Source organism: Microcaecilia unicolor, chromosome 9, assembly GCF_901765095.1.
Source record: "Microcaecilia unicolor chromosome 9, aMicUni1.1, whole genome shotgun sequence".
NCBI lineage: Eukaryota > Metazoa > Chordata > Amphibia > Gymnophiona > Siphonopidae > Microcaecilia > Microcaecilia unicolor.
This window is the reverse complement of record NC_044039.1, coordinates 89,511,743-89,521,882: the sequence shown is the minus strand read 5'-3', so window position 1 is coordinate 89,521,882 and position 10,140 is coordinate 89,511,743.

Sequence of the window (10,140 nt, the reverse complement as noted above, 5' to 3'; positions counted from 1 at the left end):
AACAACTCTTGTATTAATTCGGCTGCTTGGAAAAGGGCTGGCATTTGGTCCCTCACTGATGTCATAAAAGACCACTCTAGGGGAGAAGTTTCTGATTTAAAACAATTACAGCAAACTTTGGGAAAATTGAATTACAAGTGGAAAAAACTGAATTACTAGAAGGAGAACTTTAAAAAACTACAGAGCTTTGTAACGACAGTCAATAAGGAGAGAGATATTCTAGCTAGGAAGCTAGAATATTTAGATAATCACGGGAGGAGGGATAATTTGAGATTTCTAAATTTTTCTAAATCGCCATTAATTCCTGCTATAGAAATGTTGAAAAGATATTTTGGAGAAATATTGGGAGTTCCTGCTGAGGGTTTTCCACCCATAGTCAGAGCCCAATATATAACTGGAATTAGAACTCCAACCGTGAAGCCTCAACTTGAATTAAATTTGACTGAATTCTTGGAGAGCTCTTTGGAGGTAGTTACGGAATGAACAACTCTTCTAGTAAATTTTGCCTTGGAACCAGACAGAAATAACATTTTTCAACTATATTTCAGACATATGGATGCAATGTTCTTTGGAGCTAAGGTCCAGTTATTTCCTGATATAGCTAAAGGCATACAAAAAAGAAGATGAGAATTCTTGGTTTTAAAACCAAGAATACTAGCCTTAGGTGGTACATTTGTATTAAAAACACACTGCCTACTATTAACATCTCCGCACAAGTACAGACCTTCAACATTAATCACCCCCACCCTGAACCTTCCCATCCTAAACAGCCTCAAAATTTTAGGAGTCACCCTTGACCACTCACTTTCACTCGAAAAACACGTTAACGCCACCACAAAGAAGATGTTCTTCTCGCTGTGGAAACTAAAACAAATAAAACCATTTTTCCCTCAAGAGGTCTTTCGCAACCTCATACAGTCCGTCGTTCTATGTCATCTGGATTACTGTAACAGAGTTTATGCTGGATGTAAAGAGCAACTAATTAAGAAACTGCAGACGGCCCAAAATACAGCGGCCAGATTGGTTTATGGAAAGTCAAACTTTGAAAGTGCCACACCCCTCAGAGAAACTGCATTGGCTTCCTGTCAAGGATCGAATCACCTTTAAACTCTGCTCTCTAGTTCACAAAATCCTTTATGGTGAGGTACCTGGCTACATGATAGATCTCATCATCCTACCTCTCAGGAATACTTTCAGGCTCTCCTGTTCATATCTTAACCTTCATTAAAACTGCAATGGCATCAAGTACAAATCCATGTATGTTACATCCTCTCTTTCATCAGTACTCAGCTTTGGAACTCTTTGCCGAAAACCATAAAAACCATCACCAAACATCTAACTTTCAGGAAATCCCTAAAGACCATGTTATTCGGAAATGCTTATCCCACAGCCTCTGCATGTGTCTCCACTGTTGGATGCGCGTCAATCTAGAGACATTTTGGACACATTCCCCTTCCCTCTTCCCTCCTGGTTTCCCTACTCCTTCCGTCAATTCCTACTCTTCCCCATTATCTCTTGTAGATTTTCCTGCTGTATTAGCTTCATTTTACTGCATTTGCATTTGCCTCTGTGGTGCGCTGTAAGCCACATTGAGCCTGACACTGTTGGGAAACCGTGGGGTACAAATGAGATAATAAATAAATATATAAATAAATAAAATTTGCATGTGGATGTTTGGTGTCTTTAAATTTGATAAGCACGTGTTCTTTGAACCAAAGAAATTGCAGGAATTTGTAATATCTAAGGAAGGTGAAAGAGGTACTTCCCTGAATGCTCCCACAGGTTAAAAATATGCTGAATAAATTGGCTGCTAGTGTCGGCACTTCCCGGCTCTAATTGATGTGATTTATAAGTTTCCTTTTTGATTTTTCCTTGTATCTTGTATAATTATTGTGGACTAAGTTGGGACAATTTTTCCTCCCTTGGTTAAGGGTTTATTTCTTAATTTGTTATGTTTCAGATGTTTCAAATGCATTTATGTATATGAATGGAATATTGAAAACTTACAAATAAAAAAAAATTTTGGTGGGATGGAACAGTATTGGGGGGGGGGGGGTCATCCCTGATTCCCTCGTGGTCATCTGGTCATTTAGGGCAACGTTTTGTGCCTTATTCTTTATAAAAATAGTTCTGATGGGAAGATACTTGAAATGTACAAATTTTTTAATTTTTTATTTATTTATTTATTTATTAGTATATTTCATTATTTCACTACAAATTGTGAATATGCAATCGGCATTACAATCAGGAAATCCATATAAGGATAAATCTTAAGGCCTATTCGTCCACAAATTAAGAAACATTTGGTTCCAAGAATCCTGAAATATGACTAACATGAGGTATTTAAGAAAAATAATCTACCAGTTGCTACCTCGGGTTAACGACCCTAGCCTGCTATTTATGGAGGGCATACAACATTCATATCTACTCTAGCATCAAGAAATTCTTTTAACTGTTTAGGGTCCACAAATTGAAACTGTTTACCCTCCAGCAGTAAATTACATGTACAAGGAAATCGTAATACAAAATTTATTCCCAATGCCAACGCTCTAAGACGCTGTTCCAAAAAGGCCCTGCGTCTAGTTTGTGTAGGCCTTGAGAGATCTGGAAAAATACGGACCTTTGATCCCATAAACAGATTTTCTAAATGTCTTAAGGAAAGTCTTAATATAGCATTGCGGTCCGGCTCCAGAACAAAAGTGGCCAGCATAGTAGACCTCTGAGTAATAATTTCCAGTGAACTCTCGAGGAATGAAGTCAGATTCATTCCATCCCCCACCACTGGGGGGTTTCCATCCCCCCCCTTTGGGTTCCAGATGTAATAGGCCCGTGTTATGGGGGGTAACGAATCCTTATCCATTCTAAGAATGTCCACCATATATTTCTTGACCATTTCAACAGGTGGAATTAAAGGAGACTTAGGGAAATTAAGGAACCTAAGGTTAAGTCTCCTAGCCTGATTCTCCAAGTACTCCATTCGTTTGTGGAGAAAATTGTTATCCTTAACCAATACAGTCTCTAAAGTTCCCATTTCTTGCAATTTAGTGTTCATATTTTCCAATTTCGAGGACTGCTGTGCAGACACCTGTGCTTGGAGTAGCGCAGCTTCAGAAAGAGTTTTTATATTGTCAGTATTTTCTTTTAATGTGGTTTGCATAGAGATTTGAATGTTGTAGACCATGTCCCATAGTGACTCTAATGTCACAGTTGCTGGTCTAACCACGCCACTAGCTCCAGGAGGGGATTGAGTTTGAACACCAACTTGAGACAGTCTAGTAACAATGTCCTGAGGAAATACCTGTGGTGCTGATTGAATTAGTGCTTCTCTTGGTTGGTGTTCCTTCTCTATCACTGCAGTCCTTCCCTCGGGCAGTTTAGGTTGAACTCCTTCGTTCTCCGTCCCTGCTTGGGCTGTCAGCAACTCCCTTCCGGGCTGAGGCGGAGCAATGCGCTCCACAGGGCTCAGGGAAGCCCCGTTAGCACTCTCTATCGACGCCGACGCGTCGAGAGCTGCAGAAGGGGTCGAAGTTCCCCGAGGTCCCGGTTGTTGCCTCGGGAACTGCAAGGTCATCTGCCGCCACGCCAAAGGTGCCACAGGAACCGAGGAATGCTCCTTGACTTTCCCCCTCCGTTTCCCCATCGTGGAGGACAAGGTTACAGAGGCAGCGAGAACGCCAAACAACAGAGTCACCTCAGCAGCAAACTCAGGTGCGTCCGGTCAGAGCGCCATCTTGGATTCTCAAAATGTACAAATTTAATTAAAGATTTGGAGATATTTTTGAAAGCCAGTGATTGAGAACAAGAGGTGTGTGCAATAATCAATACCTGTTGAGTTCTGAAGCTTTTTTCCTCCTTCTTCAGTAGAATGTACTAATTACAATTCAGTATCAAATAAGAACTTTTAACACTAGTATAGTGAAGTTTGAACAGGATTTTGTTTTGACTGTTCCCGTGAATCATTTGGCAGACGTGAAAGAGTTCTAAATACTTGGGTTGGATTTGAGTGAACTAGTTGCTCAATACCTCTCTTCACCAATTGGTATGCATTAGTGAGAGAGCCAAATTAATAACAGTGCGGTCCCAGAGGCAGTTGCATAGACCTGTCCAAATCTGAATCTTTCTTTTTATAGCTTCCTAGACTCCAGTGAATGACAATATCAGTGGCCTATTTGCACCATTCATTTACAAGTTAAGAGGCATAGGACCAGCATTCTCTATTATCTGAGTCATCAGGGTAATTGCTCTTAACTGCCTAAGGAAATTCATTATCCTTAGAAGAATTTTCCACTCTGGGCCTATCTGACTACCCTCTTCATGTTCCCCTTTTCCCGTTTTTATGTCCTGTTGCTAACATTTCTGTATTCCTTTGTTTCTCATTAAATTCAGAGTGTGGCTTTTAGAGTGCATCATATACAGGAGGTGCTGAAAGGGAAATAGTAACTAGCCAGTGCACAGAAATGTTAGGACCCTTTTCAGGACCACTGAGAGACCCAGCCAGGCACGGGACAGGACTGGACCACCGTGTTCCCCCCCCCCCCCCCCCCCACACACACACACACTTGAGCCGCCACCACCGTGCTGGGTTGGCCCCCACACTCAGACCACCGCCCTGCCTCCTGCCCTTACCTTCCTGTCTCTGACTGCTGCTGCTCTCTCCTGCTTCTGTGTGCCGGGAGTCGGGACCCGGATGATTGCATTAATGCAATAACGTGTTAATGCAATCATCCGGGTCCTGGGCAGCATGCAGTAGGAGCAAGAGAGAGACAGACCTGGAAGCTGGCAGGCAGGAAGAAGCTTGCCGGTGCTGGGCCTGGGATCCCCTTTGGAGGCCGGGCCTGGGGAATTTTGCCAGAGAACTAGCAGAGAATTTTCAGATTGGTTTGATTCAGCTTGCAATCTACTTGTACTTGTGTTTTATTCTCTTAAATTCAGCAGATAGGAGATGTGAAGGGGCATAATTGAATGGGGCGCCCAAGTTTTCTTGATGGCGTCCTCTCAGGACGTCCCCGCAAAGGGGTGGGGAAACCCATATTATTGAAACAAGATGGGTGGCCATCTTTTGTTTTGATAATACAGTCGGGGACGCCCAAATCTCAACATTTAGGTCGACCTTTCAGATGGTCGACCTAAATGTTGAGATGGTCGACCTTAGAGATGGTCGTCCCCAGTTTTCGTCAATAATGGAAACCGAGGACACCCATCTCAAAAACGACCAAATCCAACTCATTTGGTCATGGGAGGAGCTAGCATTCATAATGCACTGGTCCCCCTGACATGCCAGGACACCAACCGGGCACCCTAGGGGGCACTGCAATGGACTAACTGATGCACTAACTGAACGGAAAAAGCCCTTCCCTTACCGATCCCTTAGCGATTCGGAAAGGAATGGGCATGCATGAAGCAAATCACATGCAAATGAGCTGCTCGCTGTTAGCCCATTTGCACATGATTTCCTTCCTAAGGAGGGGAAGCCAAGCATTATGCGTGGCTGCTCTGCGCATGCCAAAGACAGCTTCATACACACAGACAAGCTGCGTGTATAATAGCTGTCTACAACCTTAAATAAATTGTGCAGTTGAGGACGTCCAAAATGTGCATGTTTTTATGAGAAGGATGTCTATGCTTTTGCTATGCCTCTGACACCCCCTTTATTTATTTATTTGGATTATAAGTAGCAGCAGTGGGATTTGAACTGGCCACCTCTGAATTGTAAGACCAATGCTGTAACCACTAGGCCACTCCTCCACTCCACTCCATTCCACTCCACTCCCTTGAAATTTGCCTGTCCCTGAGGGGGGGGGGCAGTTCAGGACATCCAGAATGTTTGAAAAAAAGGACCTCTACACCTTTGCTATGCCTCTGCTGACACACACACACCTCACCCCCCAGGGACCTGCATACTGCTGAGTATGATATTTGAGGCTGGCAAAGAAAGTTTTTAAAGTTGTTTTTTTCAGGGTGGGAGGGGGTTAGCCACCACTGGGGGAGTCAGGGGAGGTCATCCCCGATTCCCTCCGGTGGTCATCTGGTCAGTTCTGGCACCTTTTTGAGACTTTTGGTCGTAACAAAAATGGACCAAGTAAAGTTGGCCAAGTGCTCGTCAGGGACGCCCTTCTTTTTTCCATTATCACTCAAGGAAGCCCATCTGTTAGGCACGCCCCAGTCCCGCCTTCACTACGCCTCCAACACGCCCCCGGGAACTTTGGTCATCCCCGCAATGGGAAGCAGTTGGGGATGCCCAAAATCGGCTTTCGATTATGCCGATTTGGGCGACCCTGAGAGAAGGACGCCCATCTCCCGATTTGTTTCGAAAGATGGGCGCCCTTCTCTTTTGAAAGTAAGCCTGATTATCTCCCTCTATCCTTTTTTTAAATTATTTTATTTATTCATTTTATATTACATTTATGCCCAATACATAAATGGGAAAGAAAAGAGAAAATATCAATTAAAACAAACATTAAGGAAAAATATCATCTTTGTTAGTCCACATTATTGTCCACAATTGGGGGATTCAAGATCAGGAAAACAATCTCAAAGAAAATAAAAAAAACACGGAATGGTTAATCTTACAATTCATATTTTCTGAGGGAGGAAGGTTAATCGGTAATTGCAGCCGGTAAAGTGGTAACTTAAAGGAAGTTGCTGCAGAGGGTTCTTCATCTGTTCTTTTAACTCCACAAACTCTTGTAATTTCCTGGGTTCAACAAATAAGTAATCAGGAAATAAAACAATTACAAGGGAATCGCTCTAGGACGGTCCCACCTAGGGCAATGATTCTTGGCTTAAAAGCCAAGAGTTCACACCTCCTAGTCTGTGATTCCCTTGATATGTCAGGAAATATATTTATCTTTGAACCCAAAAAAACTATCAGCCATATGTCAGAAATACAATTTCAAAACATTGTTCCTATCTAAATCAAAGGCAAAAGTCACTAATAATATAACTCTATATACAGGGTATTTTAGGAAACTTTATCTTTCTCAAGTTATTTTTCCTTAATTGGTTCTCCAGAAGTTCCAATTTTATTTTATTTTATTTATTCTTTATTAATTTCTTCACATTTACAAGACATAAATTGCAACACAGCATGGATTACATAGATCGGATTTTGAATTATATAATTGAAAATTGTCTAAATTATTGGTATATAGTCTATGCATTCTAAACAAAGAAAGCTTTTTAATAAGAAACCAAAGAAGAAAAATTTTTTTAAATGCTTCCTTAGACCACCACTATTTGTAAGGGGGTGGAGAAAGTAGATGAGAAGATCAAATCAGGTATTTCAAAAAAATAATAAGAAAGAAAAGGCATATGGCCTGGCCCTAAAACCCAGAGTTACTCTCCCATATCTTAATTATTTTACACCAACTATCTAGACAGCTTTTTACTTTCTATAAACATTTTAAGCTGTTCTGGCTCGTAGAAAACATATTTATTTCCCAAATATTTTATACAACATTTACAAGGATATGCCAACAGAAAATTAGCTCCCATAGATTTAACTTCTTCTCTATAAGCAAGGAAAATTTCCTACGGTGTAGTTCTTGCCACATCCGGAAAGATCCATATCTTTTGACCACAAAATAGTTTTTGAGAATTTTTAAAATAAAGTTTCAACAACGCATTTAAATCTTGCTCAAAGACAAAAGATATCAAAAGGGTCCTTCGATTTAAGACTTCCGACATGGATTCCTCCAACAGAGCCGAGATACCCTGAAGGTTCAATTCTGGAATTTGAGCATTCTCTATTGGATTCACTTTGGATTGTTTAATTTCAGTAAGGTAATATATTTTATTAATCGGTGGTATAGCTGATTGCGGGTATGCCAAAACTTCAGACAGGTATTTTTTAACGGAAGTTCCAATTTTTTACAAGAAACATAAATTGTCCTTCATTACCAGATTAACTGATTTTCATAGAGAAACCATTTCCAAAATCAAAGTCTTTATTTTTTATCTTGGACTTCCACTTTGTTAGATAAGTATTGATATAACCACATATTTATTCCTAAAAATTTTTTGACATCTGAAGAAGAGAGTTATTCACACTCTGCAGCACTTCCCATAGTGCATCCATTGTGACATTGTTTGGCATCACCAGGTCCAATTTCTCCACAGAAACTGCTCCAGATATCTTCGGGGGGAAGAGCTCACTCTCCAATCCCCCAGTTGGTTTATTATCCGGAGTCAATGCTGCGCCAGGACCTCCTCGGATCGCGTGAAAATCCTAACCCACTTCGGGCGTTTCCACTGTCAACCTCCATAGCGAAGCGTTACTGTTTCCGGGTCTTGGAGAGGTCATGCCAACAGGGGGACTCAAAGTCACTCCCTCTTCACTGAGATTCGGCAATAAAAGCCTTGCTGTTCCCTGAAGCAGGAACCAATATCCCCGACGTTATGACCCCGAATCTCTCCAAAGTAGACTGAGAAGTGGTGGGAACCCCAGCCGTGTTCGAGGAGGGCAACACCACGGCTTTGCCTTTCTTCTTCCCCATTCTCTGGGGAGCGCGCCTACTTCTTCAGGTATTCTGGTGTAAAACGGGAACTCAACTAACGTACATCCTCCCTCGACGCCATCTTGGATCCTCCATCTCCCTCTATCCTTAACAGAAAAAAATATATATTTTTTTTCACTTCCAGTGGTGCTGGCCTCTAAACTACTATATCTGTCTTCATTCTGACTTTATACTTATACCTTCCTGACTAAATACTTATAATTGTTCTTGTTAAAATTTGTTTTAAAGGTGCTATTTTTATTTTATTTACCAGAATTGTTTTTTACTTGCATTCCATTGTAGAGCTGTCAGTAATTTCTACTGTAGCTTATCAATTTGGCTCAGTTGCATCTGGTGACTCATAGTCTGTGTGCCATTAAAGATGTGTCTGTAGAGACTTGCTCAGGATTTACCAGGAAAACACCTTTATTTGGTCTTGTGCCTGCCAGAGAGTTAGCAGAGAATTTTCAAATTGGTTTGATTCAGCTTGTAATCTACTTTTTCCTGTGTTTTATTCTCTTAATATCTCTTTCTGATTAAGTTATTTCCCTCTATCCTTAACAGAAAAAAAAAATATTTTCACTTCCAGGGGTGCTGGCCTCTAAACTACTCACATCTATCTTCATCCTGATTTTATAGTCCCTCCTACCCACCCCTAGGTCCCTATATAGGAACATCCAGAGATTCAGGATGCTAGGAATTATTAGGAAAGGGATGGTGAATAAGACCAAAAATACTATAATGCTTTGTATCGTTCCATGGTGCGACCGCACCTTGAGTATTGCATTCAGTTCTGGTCGCTGTGTCTCAAAAAAGATTTTTTACTTGTTCTAAAAGTAGAAAGACTAGGGTACATTCGAGGAAGTTACATGGAAATACTTTTAAAACAAATAGAAGGAAATACTTTTTTTACTCAACGAATAGTTAAGCTCTGGAACTCTGCCAGAGGATGTGGTTACAGTGGTTAGCGTATCCAGTTTTAAAAATGATTTGGACAAATTCCTGGAGGAAAAGTCCATAGTCTGCTATTGAAACAGATATGGGAAGCAACTGCTTGCCCTGGGATTTGTAGTATAGAGTGTTGCCACGATTTTGGGTTTCTGTCAGGTATTTGTGACCTGGCTTGCCACTGTTTGGAAAACAGGAAACTGGGCAAGATGGACCATTGGATTGACCCAGAATGGCTACTCTTAAGTTCTTATGTTCTATGTTCAGTTATCTTCAAGAAACCTTACATTGGCCAATCCTCCTCATTCATATCCCTTAACAAAGTTCACCTTTTCACACTTGTGAACCACATCAACATGTCCTTCATTCAATGCAATACATGATGGTCTTTAGTCTTAAGGCAAACAATCTGTAACCTTAGATCTTGCCAGGCCCGTGCCGATGCGGTAAGCGGGGTAAGCACCTCTGGAGGGCGCTGCCGCAGTGCTTACCCTCGCCCCGTGACGCCGAGGCCTTTAAATCTTTTACTTGCAGTCGCAGCAGCGTCTGTGAAAACGGAGCGCTGCCGACGTCTCCCTTCCCTTCGCGCTCTTGGTTCCCTCAGTGTCCTGCCTTCTTCTGACGTCAGAAGAAGGCGGGACACTGAGGGAACCAACGAGTGCAAGGGAAGGGAGACGTCGGCAGCGCTCCATTTTCA